Source organism: Rhipicephalus microplus, chromosome 8 (assembly GCF_043290135.1).
Source record: "Rhipicephalus microplus isolate Deutch F79 chromosome 8, USDA_Rmic, whole genome shotgun sequence".
In the NCBI taxonomy this organism is placed as follows: domain Eukaryota; kingdom Metazoa; phylum Arthropoda; class Arachnida; order Ixodida; family Ixodidae; genus Rhipicephalus; species Rhipicephalus microplus.
The window spans coordinates 67151182-67170112 of record NC_134707.1 but is presented as its reverse complement, the minus strand read 5'-3'; the positions used below and the strand labels follow the sequence as shown (position 1 = coordinate 67170112).

General features: G+C 41.9%; 1 non-coding gene across 1 annotated transcript; it reads right to left on the bottom strand.

Annotated features, from left to right (window-relative positions):
* Window positions 1-18184: 18184 nt before the first annotated feature.
* On the bottom strand, window positions 18185-18257 carry TRNAK-CUU (transfer RNA lysine (anticodon CUU)). The gene has a single exon. It is a non-coding gene; the product is annotated as a tRNA-Lys (tRNA).
* Between the last annotated feature and the right edge of the window lie 674 nt (window positions 18258-18931).

Below are 18931 nucleotides of genomic sequence, written 5' to 3'. Positions count from 1 at the left end.
AATGCCAAGGAATGTACAGGGGAAGTTATTTGAACCAATGGAATGTATATAAGAAGAAAGAAAAGTGGATGAAAAAATTACCAGCTGTAAGCAGGAATCGAACCTACGACCTTCGAATAACGCGTTCGATGCTCTAACCACTGAGCTATCACAGCGGCCGTCCCTCCATCCACTTTTTTTGGGGGTTTATATGTGAATTTAGAAGTAGGAGTGACAGTCAGCGCCATCTATAAGCCAAACAACGAGTGTGAAAACACTCTTATTCGCATGTTTTGGCGTCACGTAGCACGTGAACTTATTATGAGCGGGCAGCTGAATAATTGTCCCTCTTATACAACCTAAACACACCAAGTCTGCCAGTACGAGACCCTCATTCAATGAAATAAGGGAGAGAAGTTTATACCTAAGGGCTCGTATTTCCGTGCTTTAACACAATTTTAATGAGATATAACAGAGAGTAATGCCAAGGAACGTACAGGGGAAGTTATTAGAACCAATGGAATGTAAATAAGAAGAAAGAAGAAAGAAAAGTGGATGAAAACATTACCAGCTGTGAGCAGGAATCGAACCTACGACCTTCGAATAACGCGTTCGATGCTCTAACCACTGAGCTATCACAGCGGCCGTCCCTCCATCCACTTTTTTGGGGTTTATATGTGAATTTAGAAGTAGGAGTGACAGTCAGCGCCATCTATAAGCCAAATAACGAGTGTGAAAACACTCTTATTCGCATGTTTTGGCGTCACGTAGCACGTGAATTTATTATGAGCAGGCAGCTGATTAATTGTCCTTCTTATACAACCTAAACACACCAAGTCTGCCAGTACGAGACCCTCGTTCAATGAAAAAAGGGAGAGAAGTGTATACCTAAGGGCTCGTATTTCCGTGGTTTAACACAGTATTAATGAGATATAACAGACAGTAATGCCAAGGAATGTACAGGGGAAGTTATTAGAACCAATGGAATGTAAATAAGAAGACAAAAGAAAGAAAAGTGGATGAAAAAATTACCAGCTGTGAGCAGGAATCGAACCTACGGCCTTCGAATAACGCGTTCGATGCTCTAACCACTGAGCTATCACAGCGGCCGTCCCTCCATCCACTTTTTTGGGGGTCTATATGTAAATTTAGAAGTAGGAGTGACAGTCAGCGCCATCTATAAGCCAAACAACGAGTGTGAAAACACTCTTATTCGCATGTTTTGGCGTCACGTAGCACGTGAACTTATAATGAGCGGGCAGCTGAATAATTGTCCCTCTTATACAACCTAAACACACTAAGTCTGCCAGTACGAGACCCTCATTCAATGAAATAAGGAAGAGAAGTGTATACCTAAGGGCTCGTCTCTCCGTGGTTAAACACAATATTACTGAGATATAACAGACAGTAATGCCAAGGAATGTACAGGGGAAGTTATTAGAACCAATCTAATGTAAATAAGAAGATAGAAGAAAGAAAACTGGATGAAAAAGTTACCAGCTGTGAGCAGGAATCGAACCTACGACCTTCGAATAACGCGTTCGATGCTCTAACCATTGAGCTATCACAGCGGCCGTCCCTCCTTCCACTTTTTTGGGGGTTTATATGTGAATTTAGAAGTAGGAGTGACAGTCAGCGCCATCTATAGGCCAAACAACGAGTGTGAAAACACTCTTATTCGCATGTTTTGGCGTGACGTAGCACGTGAACTTATTATGATCGGGCAGCTGAATAATTGTCCCTCTTATACAACCTAAACACACCAAGTCTGCCAGTACGAGACCCATATTCAATGAAATAAGGGAGAGAAGTGTATACCTAAGGGCTCGTATTTCCGTGCTTTAACACAATATTAATGAGATTTAACAGACAGTAATGCCAAGGAATGTACAGGGGAAGTTATCAGAACCAATGGAATGTAAATAGGGAGAAAGAGGAAAGAAAAGTGGATGAAAAAATTACCAGCTGTGAGCAGGAATCGAACCTACGACCTTCGAATAACGCGTTTGATGGTCTGACCACTGAGCTATCAAAGCGGCCGTCCCTCCATCCACTTTTTTTGGGGGTCTATATGTGAATTTAGAAGTAGGAGTGACAGTCAGCGCCATCTATAAGCCAAACAACGAGTGTGAAAACACTCTTATTCGCATGTTTTGGCGTCACGTAGCACGTGAATTTATTATGAGCGGGCAGCTGATTAATTGTCCCTCTTATACAACCTAAACACACCAAGTCTGCCAGTACGAGACCCTCGTTCAATAAAAAAGGGAGAAAAGTGTATACCTAAGGGCTCGTATTTCCGTGGTTTAACACAATATTAATGCGATATAACAGACAGTAATGCCAAGGAATGTACAGGGGAAGTTATTAGAACCAATGGAATGTAAATAAGAAGAAAGAAAAAAAATGGATGAAAAAATTACCAGCTGTGAGCAGGAATCGAACCTACGACCTTAGAATAACGCGTTCGATGCTCTAACCACTGAGCTATCACAGCGGCCGTCCCTCCATCCACCTTTTTTTGGGGTTTATATGTGAATTTAGAAGTAGGAGTGACAGTCAGCGCCATCTATAAGCCAAACAACGAGTGTGAAAACACTCTTATTCGCATGTTTTGGTGTCACGTAGCACGTGAACTTATTATGAGCGGGCAGCTGAATAACTGTCCCTCTTATACAACCTAAACACACCAAGTCTGCCAGTACGAGACCCTCGTTCAATGAAATAAGGGAGAGAAGTGTATACCTAAGGGCTCGTATTTCCGTGGTTTAACACAATATTACTGAGATATAACAGACAGTAATGCCAACGAATGTACAGGGGAAGTTATTTGAACCAATGGAATGTATATAAGAAGAAAGAAAAGTGAATGAAAAAATTACCAGCTGTGAGCAGGAATCGAACCTACGACCTTCGAATAACGCGTTCGTTGCTCTAACCACTGAGCTATCACAGCGGCCGTCCCTCCATCCACTTTTTTTGGGGTTTATATGTGAATTTAGAAGTAGTAGTGACAGTCAGCGCCATCTAAAAGCCAAACAACGAGTGTGAGAACACTCTTATTTGCATGTTTTGGCGTCACGTAGCACGTGAACTTATTATGAGCGGGCAGATGATTAATTGTCCCTCTTATACAACCTAAACACACCAAGTCTGCCAGTACGAGACCCTCATTCAATGAAATAAGGTAGAGAAGTGTATACCTAAGGGCTCGTATTTCCGTGCTTTAACACAATATTGATGAGATTTAACAGACAGTAATGCCAAGGAATGTACAGGGGAAGTTATTAGAACCAAAGGAATGTCAATAAGGAGAAAGAAGAAAGAAAAGTGGATGAAAAAATTACCAGCTGTGAGCAGGAATCGAACCTACGACCTTCGATTAAAGCGTTCGATGCTCTAACCACTGAGCTATCACAGCGGCCGTCCCTCCATCCACTTTTTTGGGGTTTATATGTGAATTTAGAAGTAGGAGTGACAGTCAGCGCCATCTATAAGCCAAATAACGAGTGTGAAAACACACTTATTCGCATGTTTTGGCGTCACGTAGCACGTGAACTTATTATGAGCGGGCAGCTGATCAATTGTCCCTCTTATACAACCTAAACACACCAAGTCTGCCAGTACGAGACCCTCGTTCAATGAAAAAAGGGAGAGAAGTGTATACCTAAGGGCTCGTATTTCCGTGGTTTAACACAGTATTAATGAGATATAACAGACAGTAATGCCAAGGAATGTACAGGGGAAGTTATTAGAACCAATGGAATGTAAATAAGAAGACAAAAGAAAGAAAAGTGGATGAAAAAATTACCAGCTGTGAGCAGGAATCGAACCTACGACCTTCGAATAACGCGTTCGATGCTCTAACCACTGAGCTATCACAGCGGCCGTCCCTCCATCCACTTTTTTGGGGGTCTATATGTAAATTTAGAAGTAGGAGTGACAGTCAGCGCCATCTATAAGCCAAACAACCAGTGTGAAAACACTCTTATTCGCATGTTTTGGCGTCACGTAGCACGTGAACTTATAATGAGCGGGCAGCTGAATAATTGTCCTTCTTATACAACCTAAACACACCAAGTCTGCCAGTACGAGACCCTCGTTCAATGAAATAAGGGAGAGAAGTGTATACCTAAGGGCTCGTCTTTCCGTGGTTTAACACAATATTACTGAGATATAACGGACAGTAATGCCAAGGAATGTACAGGGGAAGTTATTAGAACCAATGGAATGTAAATAAGGCGAAAGAAGAAAGAAAAGTGGATGAAATAATTACCAGCTGTTAGCAGGAATCGAACCTACGACCTTCGAATAACGCGTTCGATGCTCTAACCACTGAGCTATCACAGCGGCCGTACCTCCATTCACTTTTTTGGGGGGTTTATATGTGAATTTAGAAGTAGGAGTGACAGTCAGTGGCATCTATAAGCCAAACAACGAGTGTGAAAACACTCTTATTCGCATGTTTTGGCGTCACGTAGCATGTGAACTTATTATGAGCTGGCAGCTGAATAATTGTCCCTCTTATACAACCTAAACACACCAAGTCTGCCACTACGAGACCTTCGTTCAATAAAATAAGGGAGAGAAGTGTATACCTAAGGGCTCGTATTTCCCTGGTTTAACACAATAATAATGTGATATAACAGATAGTCATGCCAAGGAATGTACAGGGGAAGTTATTAGAACCAATGGAATGTAAATAAGAAGAAAGAAGAAAAAAAAGTGGATGAAAAAAATACCAGCTGTGAGCAGGAATTGAACCTACGACCTTCGAATAACGCGTTCGATGCTCTAACCACTGAGCTATCACAGCGGCCGTCCCTCCATCCACTTTTTTGGGGGTTTATATGTGAATTTAGAAGTAGGAGTGACAGTCAGCGCCATCTATAAGCCAAACAACCAGTGTGAAAACACTCTTATTCGCATGTTTTGGCGTCCCGTAGCACGTGAACTTATTATGAGCGGGCAGCTGATCAATTGTCCCTCTTATACAACCTAAACACACCAAGTCTGCCAGTACGAAACCCTCGTTCAATGAAATAAGGGAGAGAAGTGTATACCTAAGGGCTCGTATTTCCGTGGTTTAACACAATAAAAATGAGATATAACAGACAGTAATGCCAAGGAATGTACAGGGGAATGTATTAGAACCAATGGAATGTAAATAAGAAGACAGAAGAAAGAAAAGTGGATGAAAAAATTACCAGCCTTGAGCAGGAATCGAACCTACGACCTTCGAATAACGCGTTCGATGCTCTAACCACAGAGCTATCACAGGGGCCGTCCCTCCATCCACTTTTTTTGGGGTTTATATGTGAATTTAGAAGTAGGAGTGACAGTCAGCGCCATCTATAAGCCAAACAACGAGTGTGAAAACACTCTTATTCGCATGTTTTGGCGTCACGTAGCACGTGAACTTATTATGAGCGGGCAGCTGATTAATTGTCCCTCTTATACAACCTAAACACACCAAGTCTGTCAGTACGAGACCCTCGTTCAATGAAATAAGGGAGAGAAGTGTATACCTAAGGGCTCGTATTTCCGTGGTTTAACACAATTTTAATGAGATATAACAGAGAGTAATGCCAAGGAACGTACAGGAGAAGTTATTAGAACCAATGAAATGTAAATAAGAAGAAAGAAGAAAGAAAAGTGGATGAAAAAATTACCAGCTGTGAGCAGGAATCGAACCTACGACCTTTGAATAACGCGTTCGATGCTCTAACCACTGAGCTATCACAGCGGCCGTCCCTCCATCCACTTTTTTTGGGGTTTATATGTGAATTTAGAAGTAGGAGTAACAGTCAGCGCCATCTATAAGCCAAACAACGAGTGTGAAAACACTCTTATTCGCATGTTTTGGCGTCACGTAGCACGTGAACTTATTATGAGCGGGCAGCTGATCAATTGTCCCTCTTATACAACCTAAACACACCAAGTCTGCCAGTACGAGACCCTCGTTCAATGAAATAAGGGAGAGAAGTGTATACCTAAGGGCTCGTATTTCCGTGCTTTAACACAATTTTGATGAGATATAACAGAGAGTAATGCCAAGGAACGTACAGGGGAAGTTATTAGAACCAATGGAATGTAAATAAGAAGAAAGAAGAAAGAAAAGTGGATGAAAACATTACCAGCTGTGAGCAGGAATCGAACCTACGACCTTCGAATAACGCGTTCGATGCTCTAACCACTGAGCTATCACAGCGGCCGTCCCTCCATCCACTTTTTTGGGGTTTATATGTGAATTTAGAAGTAGGAGTGACAGTCAGCGCCATCTATAAGCCAAATAACGAGTGTGAAAACACTCTTATTCGCATGTTTTGGCGTCACGTAGCACGTGAATTTATTATGAGCAGGCAGCTGATTAATTGTCCCTCTTATACAACCTAAACACACCAAGTCTGCCAGTACGAGACCCTCGTTCAATGAAAAAAGGGAGAGAAGTGTATACCTAAGGGCTCGTATTTCCGTGGTTTAACACAGTATTAATGAGATATAACAGACAGTAATGCCAAGGAATGTACAGGGGAAGTTATTAGAACCAATGGAATGTAAATAAGAAGACAAAAGAAAGAAAAGTGGATGAAAAAATTACCAGCTGTGAGCAGGAATCGAACCTACGACCTTCGAATAACGCGTTCGATGCTCTAACCACTGAGCTATCACAGCGGCCGTCCCTCCATCCACTTTTTTGGGGATCTATATGTAAATTTAGAAGTAGGAGTGACAGTCAGCGCCATCTATAAGCCAAACAACGAGTGTGAAAACACTCTTATTCGCATGTTTTGGCGTCACGTAGCACGTGAACTTATAATGAGCGGGCAGCTGAATAATTGTCCCTCTTATACAACCTAAACACACCAAGTCTGCCAGTACGAAACCCTCGTTCAATGAAATAAGGGAGAGAAGTGTATACCTAAGGGCTCGTATTTCCGTGGTTTAACACAATAAAAATGAGATATAACAGACAGTAATGCCAAGGAATGTACAGGGGAATGTATTAGAACCAATGGAATGTAAATAAGAAGACAGAAGAAAGAAAAGTGGATGAAAAAATTACCAGCTGTGAGCAGGAATCGAACCTACGACCTTCGAATAACGCGTTCGATGCTCTAACCACAGAGCTATCACAGGGGCCGTCCCTCCATCCACTTTTTTTTGGGTTTATATGTGAATTTAGAAGTAGGAGTGACAGTCAGCGCCATCTATAAGCCAAACAACGAGTGTGAAAACACTCTTATTCGCATGTTTTGGCGTCACGTAGCACGTGAACTTATTATGAGCGGGCAGCTGAATAATTGTCCCTCTTATACAACCTAAACACACCAAGTCTGCCACTACGAGACCTTCGTTCAATAAAATAAGGGAGAGAAGTGTATACCTAAGGGCTCGTATTTCCCTGGTTTAACACAATAATAATGTAATATAACAGATAGTCATGCCAAGGAACGTACAGGGGAAGTTATTAGAACCAATGGAATGTAAATAAGAAGAAAGAAGAAAAAAAAGTGGATGAAAAAATTACCAGCTGTGAGCAGGAATTGAACCTACGACCTTCGAATAACGCGTTCGATGCTCTAACCACTGAGCTATCACAGCGGCCGTCCCTCCATCCACTTTTTTGGGGGTTTATATGTGAATTTAGAAGTAGGAGTGACAGTCAGCGCCATCTATAAGCCAAACAACCAGTGTGAAAACACTCTTATTCGCATGTTTTGGCGTCACGTAGCACGTGAACTTATTATGAGCGGGCAGCTGATTAATTGTCCCTCTTATACAACCTAAACACACCAAGTCTGCCAGTACGAGACCCTCGTTCAATGAAAAAAGGGAGAGAAGCGTATACCTAAGGGCTCGTATTTCCGTGGTTTAACACAGTATTAATGAGATATAATAGACAGTAATGCCAAGGAATGTACAGGGGAAGTTATTAGAACCAATGGAATGTAAATAAGAAGACAAAAGAAAGAAAAGTGGATGAAAAAATTACCAGCTGTGAGCAGGAATCGAACCTACGACCTTCGAATAACGCGTTCGATGCTCTAAACACTGAGCTATCACAGCGGCCGTCCCTCCATCCACTTTTTTGGGGGTCTATATGTAAATTTAGAAGTAGGAGTGACAGTCAGCGCCATCTATAAGCCAAACAACGAGTGTGAAAACACTCTTATTCGCATGTTTTGGCGTCACGTAGCACGTGAACTTATAATGAGCGGGCAGCTGAATAATTGTCCCTCTTATACAACCTAAACACACTAAGTCTGCCAGTACGAGACCCTCGTTCAATGAAATAAGGGAGAGAAGTGTATACCTAAGGGCTCGTCTTTCCGTGGTTTAACACAATATTACTGAGATATAACGGACAGTAATGCCAAGGAATGTACAGGGGAAGTTATTAGAACCAATCGAATGTAAATAAGAAGAAAGAAGAAAGAAAAATGGATGAAATAATTACCAGCTGTTAGCAGGAATCGAACCTACGACCTTCAAATAACGCGTTCGATGCTCTAACCACTGAGCTATCACAGCGGCCGTACCTCCATTCACTTTTTTGGGGGGTTTATATGTGAATTTAGAAGTAGGAGTGACAGTCAGTGGCATCTATAAGCCAAACAACGAGTGTGAAAACACTCTTATTCGCATGTTTGGCGTCACGTAGCACGTGAACTTATTATGAGCGGGCAGCTGAATAATTGTCCCTCTTATACAACCTAAACACACCAAGTCTGCCACTACGAGACCTTCGTTCAATAAAATAAGGGAGAGAAGTGTATACCTAAGGGCTCGTATTTCCCTGGTTTAACACAATAATAATGTGATATAACAGATAGTCATGCCAAGGAATGTACAGGGGAAGTTATTAGAACCAATGGAATGTAAATAAGAAGAAAGAAGAAAAAAAAGTGGATGAAAAAATTACCAGCTGTGAGCAGGAATTGAACCTACGACCTTCGAATAACGCGTTCGATGCTCTAACCACTGAGCTATCACAGCGGCCGTCCCTCCATCCACTTTTTTGGGGGTTTATATGTGAATTTAGAAGTAGGAGTGACAGTCAGCGCCATCTATAAGCCAAACAACCAGTGTGAAAACACTCTTATTCGCATGTTTTGGCGTCACGTAGCACGTGAACTTATTATGAGCGGGCAGCTGATCAATTGTCCCTCTTATACAACCTAAACACACCAAGTCTGCCAGTACGAAACCCTCGTTCAATGAAATAAGGGAGAGAAGTGTATACCTAAGGGCTCGTATTTCCGTGGTTTAACACAATAATAATGAGATATAACAGACAGTATTGCCAAGGAATGTACAGGGGAATGTATTAGAACCAATGGAATGTAAATAAGAAGAAAGAAGAAAGAAAAGTGGATGAAAAAATTACCAGCCTTGAGCAGGAATTAAACCTACGACCTTCGAATAACGCGTTCGATGCTCTAACGACTGAGCTGTCACAGCGGCCGTCCCTCCATCCACTTTTTTGGGGGTTTATATGTGAATTTAGAAGTAGGAGTGACAGTCAGTGCCATCTATAAGCCAAACAACGAGTGTGAAAACACTCTTATTCGCATGTTTTGGCGTCACGTAGCACGTGAATTTATTATGAGCGGGCAGCTGAATAATTGTCCCTCTCATACAACCTAAACACACCAAGTCTGCCAGTACGAGACCCTCGTTCAATGAAATAAAGGAGAGAAGTGTATACCTAAGGGCTCGTCTTTCCGTGGTTTAACACAATATTACTGAGATATAACAGACAGTAATGCCAAGGAATGTACAGGGGAAGGTATTAGAACCAATGGAATGTAAATAAGGCGAAAGAAGAAAGAAAAGTGGATAAAAAAATTACCAGCTATGAGCAGGAATCGAACCTACGACCTTCGAATAACGCGTTCGATGCTCTAACCACTGAGCTATCACAGCGGCCGTCTCTCCATCCACTTTTTTGGGGGTTTATATGTGAATTTAGGAGTAGGCGTGACAGTCAGCGCCATCTATAAGCCAAACAACGAGTGTGAAAACGCTCTTATTCGCATGTTTTGGCGTCACGTAGCACGTGAACTTATTATGAGCGGGCAGCTGATCAATTGTCCCTCTTATACAACCTAAACACACCAAGTCTGCCAGTACGAAACCCTCGTTCAATGAAATAAGGGAGAGAAGTGTATACCTAAGGGCTCGTATATCCATGCTTTAACATAATATTAATGAGATTTAACACACAGTAATGCCAAGGAATGTACAGGGGAAGTTATTAGAACCAATGGAATGTAAATAAGGAGAAAGAAGAAAGAAAAGTGGATGAAAAAATTACCAGCTGTGAGCAGGAATCGAACCTACAACCTTCGAATAACGCGTTCGATGCTCTAACCACTGAGCTATCACAGCGGCCGTCCCTCCATCCACATTTTTGGGGGTCTATATGTGAATTTAGAAGTAGGAGTGACAGTCAGCGCACTCTATAAGCCAAACAACCAGTGTGAAAACAATCTTATTCGCATGTTTTGGCGTCACGTAGCACGTGAACTTATTATGAGCGGGCCGCTGAATAATTGTCCCTCTTATACAACCTAAACACACCAAGTCTGCCAGTACGAGACCCTCGTTCAATGAAATAAGGGAGAGAAGTGTATACCTAAGGGCTCGTCTCTCCGTGGTTAAACACAATATTACTGAGATATAACAGACAGTAATGCCAAGGAATGTACAGGGGAAGTTATTAGAACCAATCTAATGTAAATAAGAAGATAGAAGAAAGAAAACTGGATGAAAAAGTTACCAGCTGTGAGCAGGAATCGAACCTACGACCTTCGAATAACGCGTTCGATGCTCTAACCACTGAGCTATCACAGCGGCCGTCCCTCCTTCCACTTTTTTGGGGGTTTATATGTGAATTTAGAAGTAGGAGTGACAGTCAGCGCCATCTATAGGCCAAACAACGAGTGTGAAAACACTCTTATTCGCATGTTTTGGCATGACGTAGCACGTGAACTTATTATGATCGGGCAGCTGAATAATTGTCCCTCTTATACAACCTAAACACACCAAGTCTGCCAGTACGAGACCCATATTCAATGAAATAAGGGAGAGAAGTGTATACCTAAGGGCTCGTATTTCCGTGCTTTAACACAATATTAATGAGATTTAACAGACAGTAATGCCAAGGAATGTACAGGGGAAGTTATCAGAACCAATGGAATGTAAATAGGGAGAAAGAGGAAAGAAAAGTGGATGAAAAAATTACCAGCTGTGAGCAGGAATCGAACCTACGACCTTCGAATAACGCGTTTGATGGTCTGACCACTGAGCTATCAAAGCGGCCGTCCCTCCATCCACTTTTTTTGGGGGTCTATATGTGAATTTAAAAGTAGGAGTGACAGTCAGCGCCATCTATAAGCCAAACAACGAGTGTGAAAACACTCTTATTCGCATGTTTTGGCGTCACGTAGCACGTGAATTTATTATGAGCGGGCAGCTGATTAATTGTCCCTCTTATACAACCTAAACACACGAAGTCTGCCAGTACGAGACCCTCGTTCAATGAAATAAGGGAGAGAAGTGTATACCTAAGGGCTCGTATTTCCGTGGTTTAACAGAATATTACTGAGATATAACAGACAGTAATGCCAAGGAATGTACAGGGGAAGTTATTTGAACCAATGGAATGTATATAAGAAGAAAGAAAAGTGGATGAAAAAATTACCAGCTGTAAGCAGGAATCGAACCTACGACCTTCGAATAACGCGTTCGATGCTCTAACCACTGAGCTATCACAGCGGCCGTCCCTCCATCCACTTTTTTTGGGGGTATATATGTGAATTTAGAAGTAGGAGTGACAGTCAGCGCCATCTATAAGCCAAACAACGAGTGTGAAAACACTCTTATTCGCATGTTTTGGCGTCACGTAGCACGTGAACTTATTATGAGCGGGCAGCTGAATAATTGTCCCTCTTATACAACCTAAACACACCAAGTCTGCCAGTACGAGACCCTCATTCAATGAAATAAGGGAGAGAAGTGTATACCTAAGGGCTCGTATTTCCGTGCTTTAACACAATTTTAATGAGATATAACAGAGAGTAATGCCAAGGAACGTACAGGGGAAGTTATTAGAACCAATGGAATGTAAATAAGAAGAAAGAAGAAAGAAAAGTGGATGAAAACATTACCAGCTGTGAGCAGGAATCGAACCTACGACCTTCGAATAACGCGTTCGATGCTCTAACCACTGAGCTATCACAGCGGCCGTCCCTCCATCCACTTTTTTGGGGTTTATATGTGAATTTAGAAGTAGGAGTGACAGTCAGCGCCATCTATAAGCCAAATAACGAGTGTGAAAACACTCTTATTCGCATGTTTTGGCGTCACGTAGCACGTGAATTTATTATGAGCAGGCAGCTGATTAATTGTCCTTCTTATACAACCTAAACACACCAAGTCTGCCAGTACGAGACCCTCGTTCAATGAAAAAAGGGAGAGAAGTGTATACCTAAGGGCTCGTATTTCCGTGGTTTAACACAGTATTAATGAGATATAACAGACAGTAATGCCAAGGAATGTACAGGGGAAGTTATTAGAACCAATGGAATGTAAATAAGAAGACAAAAGAAAGAAAAGTGGATGAAAAAATTACCAGCTGTGAGCAGGAATCGAACCTACGACCTTCGAATAACGCGTTCGATGCTCTAACCACTGAGCTATCACAGCGGCCGTCCCTCCATCCACTTTTTTGGGGGTCTATATGTAAATTTAGAAGTAGGAGTGACAGTCAGCGCCATCTATAAGCCAAACAACGAGTGTGAAAACACTCTTATTCGCATGTTTTGGCGTCACGTAGCACGTGAACTTATAATGAGCGGGCAGCTGAATAATTGTCCCTCTTATACAACCTAAACACACTAAGTCTGCCAGTACGAGACCCTCGTTCAATGAAATAAGGAAGAGAAGTGTATACCTAAGGGCTCGTCTCTCCGTGGTTAAACACAATATTACTGAGATATAACAGACAGTAATGCCAAGGAATGTACAGGGGAAGTTATTAGAACCAATCTAATGTAAATAAGAAGATAGAAGAAAGAAAACTGGATGAAAAAGTTACCAGCTGTGAGCAGGAATCGAACCTACGACCTTCGAATAACGCGTTCGATGCTCTAACCATTGAGCTATCACAGCGGCCGTCCCTCCTTCCACTTTTTTGGGGGTTTATATGTGAATTTAGAAGTAGGAGTGACAGTCAGCGCCATCTATAGGCCAAACAACGAGTGTGAAAACACTCTTATTCGCATGTTTTGGCGTGACGTAGCACGTGAACTTATTATGATCGGGCAGCTGAATAATTGTCCCTCTTATACAACCTAAACACACCAAGTCTGCCAGTACGAGACCCATATTCAATGAAATAAGGGAGAGAAGTGTATACCTAAGGGCTCGTATTTCCGTGCTTTAACACAATATTAATGAGATTTAACAGACAGTAATGCCAAGGAATGTACAGGGGAAGTTATCAGAACCAATGGAATGTAAATAGGGAGAAAGAGGAAAGAAAAGTGGATGAAAAAATTACCAGCTGTGAGCAGGAATCGAACCTACGACCTTCGAATAACGCGTTTGATGGTCTGACCACTGAGCTATCAAAGCGGCCGTCCCTCCATCCACTTTTTTTGGGGGTCTATATGTGAATTTAGAAGTAGGAGTGACAGTCAGCGCCATCTATAAGCCAAACAACGAGTGTGAAAACACTCTTATTCGCATGTTTTGGCGTCACGTAGCACGTGAATTTATTATGAGCGGGCAGCTGATTAATTGTCCCTCTTATACAACCTAAACACACCAAGTCTGCCAGTACGAGACCCTCGTTCAATAAAAAAGGGAGAAAAGTGTATACCTAAGGGCTCGTATTTCCGTGGTTTAACACAATATTAATGCGATATAACAGACAGTAATGCCAAGGAATGTACAGGGGAAGTTATTAGAACCAATGGAATGTAAATAAGAAGAAAGAAAAAAAATGGATGAAAAAATTACCAGCTGTGAGCAGGAATCGAACCTACGACCTTAGAATAACGCGTTCGATGCTCTAACCACTGAGCTATCACAGCGGCCGTCCCTCCATCCACCTTTTTTTGGGGTTTATATGTGAATTTAGAAGTAGGAGTGACAGTCAGCGCCATCTATAAGCCAAACAACGAGTGTGAAAACACTCTTATTCGCATGTTTTGGTGTCACGTAGCACGTGAACTTATTATGAGCGGGCAGCTGAATAATTGTCCCTCTTATACAACCTAAACACACCAAGTCTGCCAGTACGAGACCCTCGTTCAATGAAATAAGGGAGAGAAGTGTATACCTAAGGGCTCGTATTTCCGTGGTTTAACACAATATTACTGAGATATAACAGACAGTAATGCCAAGGAATGTACAGGGGAAGTTATTTGAACCAATGGAATGTATATAAGAAGAAAGAAAAGTGGATGAAAAAATTACCAGCTGTGAGCAGGAATCGAACCTACGACCTTCGAATAACGCGTTCGATGCTCTAACCACTGAGCTATCACAGCGGCCGTCCCTCCATCCACTTTTTTTGGGGGTTTATATGTGAATTTAGAAGTAGGAGTGACAGTCAGCGCCATCTATAAGCCAAACAACGAGTGTGAAAACACTCTTATTCGCATGTTTTGGCGTCACGTAGCACGTGAACTTATTATGAGCGGGCAGCTGATTAATTGTCCCTCTTATACAACCTAAACACACCAAGTCTGCCAGTACGAGACCCTCATTCAATGAAATAAGGGAGAGAAGTGTATACCTAAGGGCTCGTATTTCCGTGCTTTAACACAATTTTAATGAGATATAACAGAGAGTAATGCCAAGGAACGTACAGGGGAAGTTATTAGAACCAATGGAATGTAAATAAGAAGAAAGAAGAAAGAAAAGTGGATGAAAACATTACCAGCTGTGAGCAGGAATCGAACCTACGACCTTCGAATAACGCGTTCGATGCTCTAACCACTGAGCTATCACAGCGGCCGTCCCTCCATCCACTTTTTTGGGGTTTATATGTGAATTTAGAAGTAGGAGTGACAGTCAGCGCCATCTATAAGCCAAATAACGAGTGTGAAAACACTCTTATTCGCATGTTTTGGCGTCACGTAGCACGTGAATTTATTATGAGCAGGCAGCTGATTAATTGTCCTTCTTATACAACCTAAACACACCAAGTCTGCCAGTACGAGACCCTCGTTCAATGAAAAAAGGGAGAGAATTGTATACCTAAGGGCTCGTATTTCCGTGGTTTAACACAGTATTAATGAGATATAACAGACAGTAATGCCAAGGAATGTACAGGGGAAGTTATTAGAACCAATGGAATGTAAATAAGGCGAAAGAAGAAAGAAAAGTGGATGAAATAATTACCAGCTGTTAGCAGGAATCGAACCTACGACCTTCGAATAACGCGTTCGATGCTCTAACCACTGAGCTATCACAGCGGCCGTACCTCCATTCACTTTTTTGGGGGGTTTATATGTGAATTTAGAAGTAGGAGTGACAGTCAGTGGCATCTATAAGCCAAACAACGAGGGTGAAAACACTCTTATTCGCATGTTTTGGCGTCACGTAGCACGTGAACTTATTATGAGCGGGCAGCTGAATAATTGTCCCTCTTATACAACCTAAACACACCAAGTCTGCCACTACGAGACCTTCGTTCAATAAAATAAGGGAGAGAAGTGTATACCTAAGGGCTCGTATTTCCCTGGTTTAACACAATAATAATGTGATATAACAGATAGTCATGCCAAGGAATGTACAGGGGAAGTTATTAGAACCAATGGAATGTAAATAAGAAGAAAGAAGAAAAAAAAAGTGGATGAAAAAATTACCAGCTGTGAGCAGGAATTGAACCTACGACCTTCGAATAACGCGTTCGATGCTCTAACCACTGAGCTATCACAGCGGCCGTCCCTCCATCCACTTTTTTGGGGGTTTATATGTGAATTTAGAAGTAGGAGTGACAGTCAGCGCCATCTATAAGCCAAACAACCAGTGTGAAAACACTCTTATTCGCATGTTTTGGCGTCACGTAGCACGTGAACTTATTATGAGCGGGCAGCTGATCAATTGTCCCTCTTATACAACCTAAACACACGAAGTCTGCCAGTACGAAACCCTCGTTCAATGAAATAAGGGAGAGAAGTGTATACCTAAGGGCTCGTATTTCCGTGGTTTAACACAATAATAATGAGATATAACAGACAGTAATGCCAAGGAATGTACAGGGGAATGTATTAGAACCAATGGAATGTAAATAAGAAGAAAGAAGAAAGAAAAGTGGATGAAAAAATTACCAGCCTTGAGCAGGAATTGAACCTACGACCTTCGAATAACGCGTTCGATGCTCTAACGACTGAGCTGTCACAGCGGCCGTCCCTCCATCCACTTTTTTGGGGTTTATATGTGAATTTAGAAGTAGGAGTGACAGTCAGTGCCATCTATAAGCCAAACAACGAGTGTGAAAACACTCTTATTCGCATGTTTTGGCGTCACGTAGCACGTGAATTTACTATGAGCGGGCAGCTGAATAATTGTCCCTCTCATACAACCTAAACACACCAAGTCTGCCAGTACGAGACCCTCGTTCAATGAAATAAAGGAGAGAAGTGTATACCTAAGGGCTCGTCTTTCCGTGGTTTAACACAATATTACTGAGATATAACAGACAGTAATGCCAAGGAATGTACAGGGGAAGGTATTAGAACCAATGGAATGTAAATAAGGCGAAAGAAGAAAGAAAAGTGGATGAAAAAATTACCAGCTATGAGCAGGAATCGAACCTACGACCTTCGAATAACGCGTTCGATGATCTAACCACTGAGCTATCACAGCGGCCGTCCCTCCATCCACTTTTTGGGGGGTTTATATGTGAATTTAGAAGTAGGAGTGACAGTCAGCGCCATCTATAGGCCAAACAACGAGTGTGAAAACACTCTTATTCGCATGTTCTGGCGTCACATAGCACGTGAACTTATTATGAGCGGGCAGCTGATTAATTGTCCCTCTTATACAACCTAAACACACCAAGTTTGCCAGTACGAGACCCTTATTCAATGAAATAAGGCAGAGTAGTGTATACCTAAGGGCTCGTATTTCCGTGCTTTAACACAATATTAATGAGATTTAACAGACAGTAATGCCAAGGAATGTACAGGGGAAGTTATTAGAACCAATGGAATGTAAATAAGGAGAAAGAAGAAAGAAAAGTGGATGAAAAAATTACCAGCTGCGAGCAGGAATCGAACCTACGACCTTCGAATAACGCGTTCGATGCTCTGACCACTGAGCTATCACAGCGGCCGTCCCTCCATCCACTTTTTTGAGGGTCTATATGTGAATTTAGAAGTAGGAGTGGCAGTCAGCGCCATCTATAAGCCAAACAACGAGTGTGAAAACACTCTTATTCGCATGTTTTGGCGTCACGTAGCACGTGAATTTATTATGAGCGGGCAGCTGATTAACTGTCCCTCTTATACAACCTAAACACACCAAGTCTGCCAGTACGAGACCCTCGTTCAATGAAATAAGGGAGAGAAGTGTATACCTAAGGGCTCGTATTTCCGTGGTTTAACACAATATTACTGAGATATAACAGACAGTAATGCCAAGAAATGTACAGGGGAAGTTATTTGAACCAATGGAATGTATATAAGAAGAAAGAAAAGTGAATGAAAAAATTACCAGCTGTGAGCAGGAATCGAACCTACGACCTTCGAATAACGCGTTCGATGCTCTAACCACTGAGCTATCACAGCGGCCGTCCCTCCATCCACTTTTTTTGGGGTTTATATGTGAATTTAGAAGTAGTAGTGACAGTCAGCGCCATCTAAAAGCCAAACAACGAGTGTGAGAACACTCTTATTTGCATGTTTTGGCGTCACGTAGCACGTGAACTTATTATGAGCGGGCAGATGATTAATTGTCCCTCTTATACAACCTAAACACACCAAGTCTGCCAGTACGAGACCCTCATTCAATGAAATAAGGTAGAGAAGTGTATACCTAAGGGCTCGTATTTCCGTGCTTTAACACAATATTAATGAGATTTAACAGACAGTAATGCCAAGGAATGTACAGGGGAAGTTATTAGAACCAAAGGAATGTCAATAAGGAGAAAGAAGAAAGAAAAGTGGATGAAAAAATTACCAGCTGTGAGCAGGAATCGAACCTACGACCTTCGAATAAAGTGTTCGATGCTCTAACCACTGAGCTATCACAGCGGCCGTCCCTCCATCCACTTTTTTGGGGTTTATATGTGAATTTAGAAGTAGGAGTGACAGTCAGCGCCATCTATAAGCCAAATAACGAGTGTGAAAACACACTTATTCGCATGTTTTGGCGTCACGTAGCACGTGAATTTATTATGAGCAGGCAGCTGATTAATTGTCCCTCTTATACAACCTAAACACACCAAGTCTGCCAGTACGAGACCCTCGTTCAATGAAAAAAGGGAGAGAAGTGTATACCTAAGGGCTCGTATTTCCGTGGTTTAACACAGTATTAATGAGATATAACAGACAGTAATGCCAAGGAATGTACAGGGTAAGTTATTAGAACCAATGGAATGTAAATAAGAAGACAAAAGAAAGAAAAGTGGATGAAAAAATTACCAGCTGTGAGCAGGAATCGAACCTACGACCTTCGAATAACGCGTTCGATGCTCTAACCACTGAGCTATCACAGCGGCCGTCCCTCCATCCACTTTTTTGGGGGTCTATATGTAAATTTAGAAGTAGGAGTGACAGTCAGCGCCATCTATAAGCCAAACAACCAGTGTGAAAACACTCTTATTCGCATGTTTTGGCGTCACGTAGCACGTGAACTTATAATGAGCGGGCAGCTGAATAATTGTCCCTCTTATACAACCTAAACACACTAAGTCTGCCAGTACGAG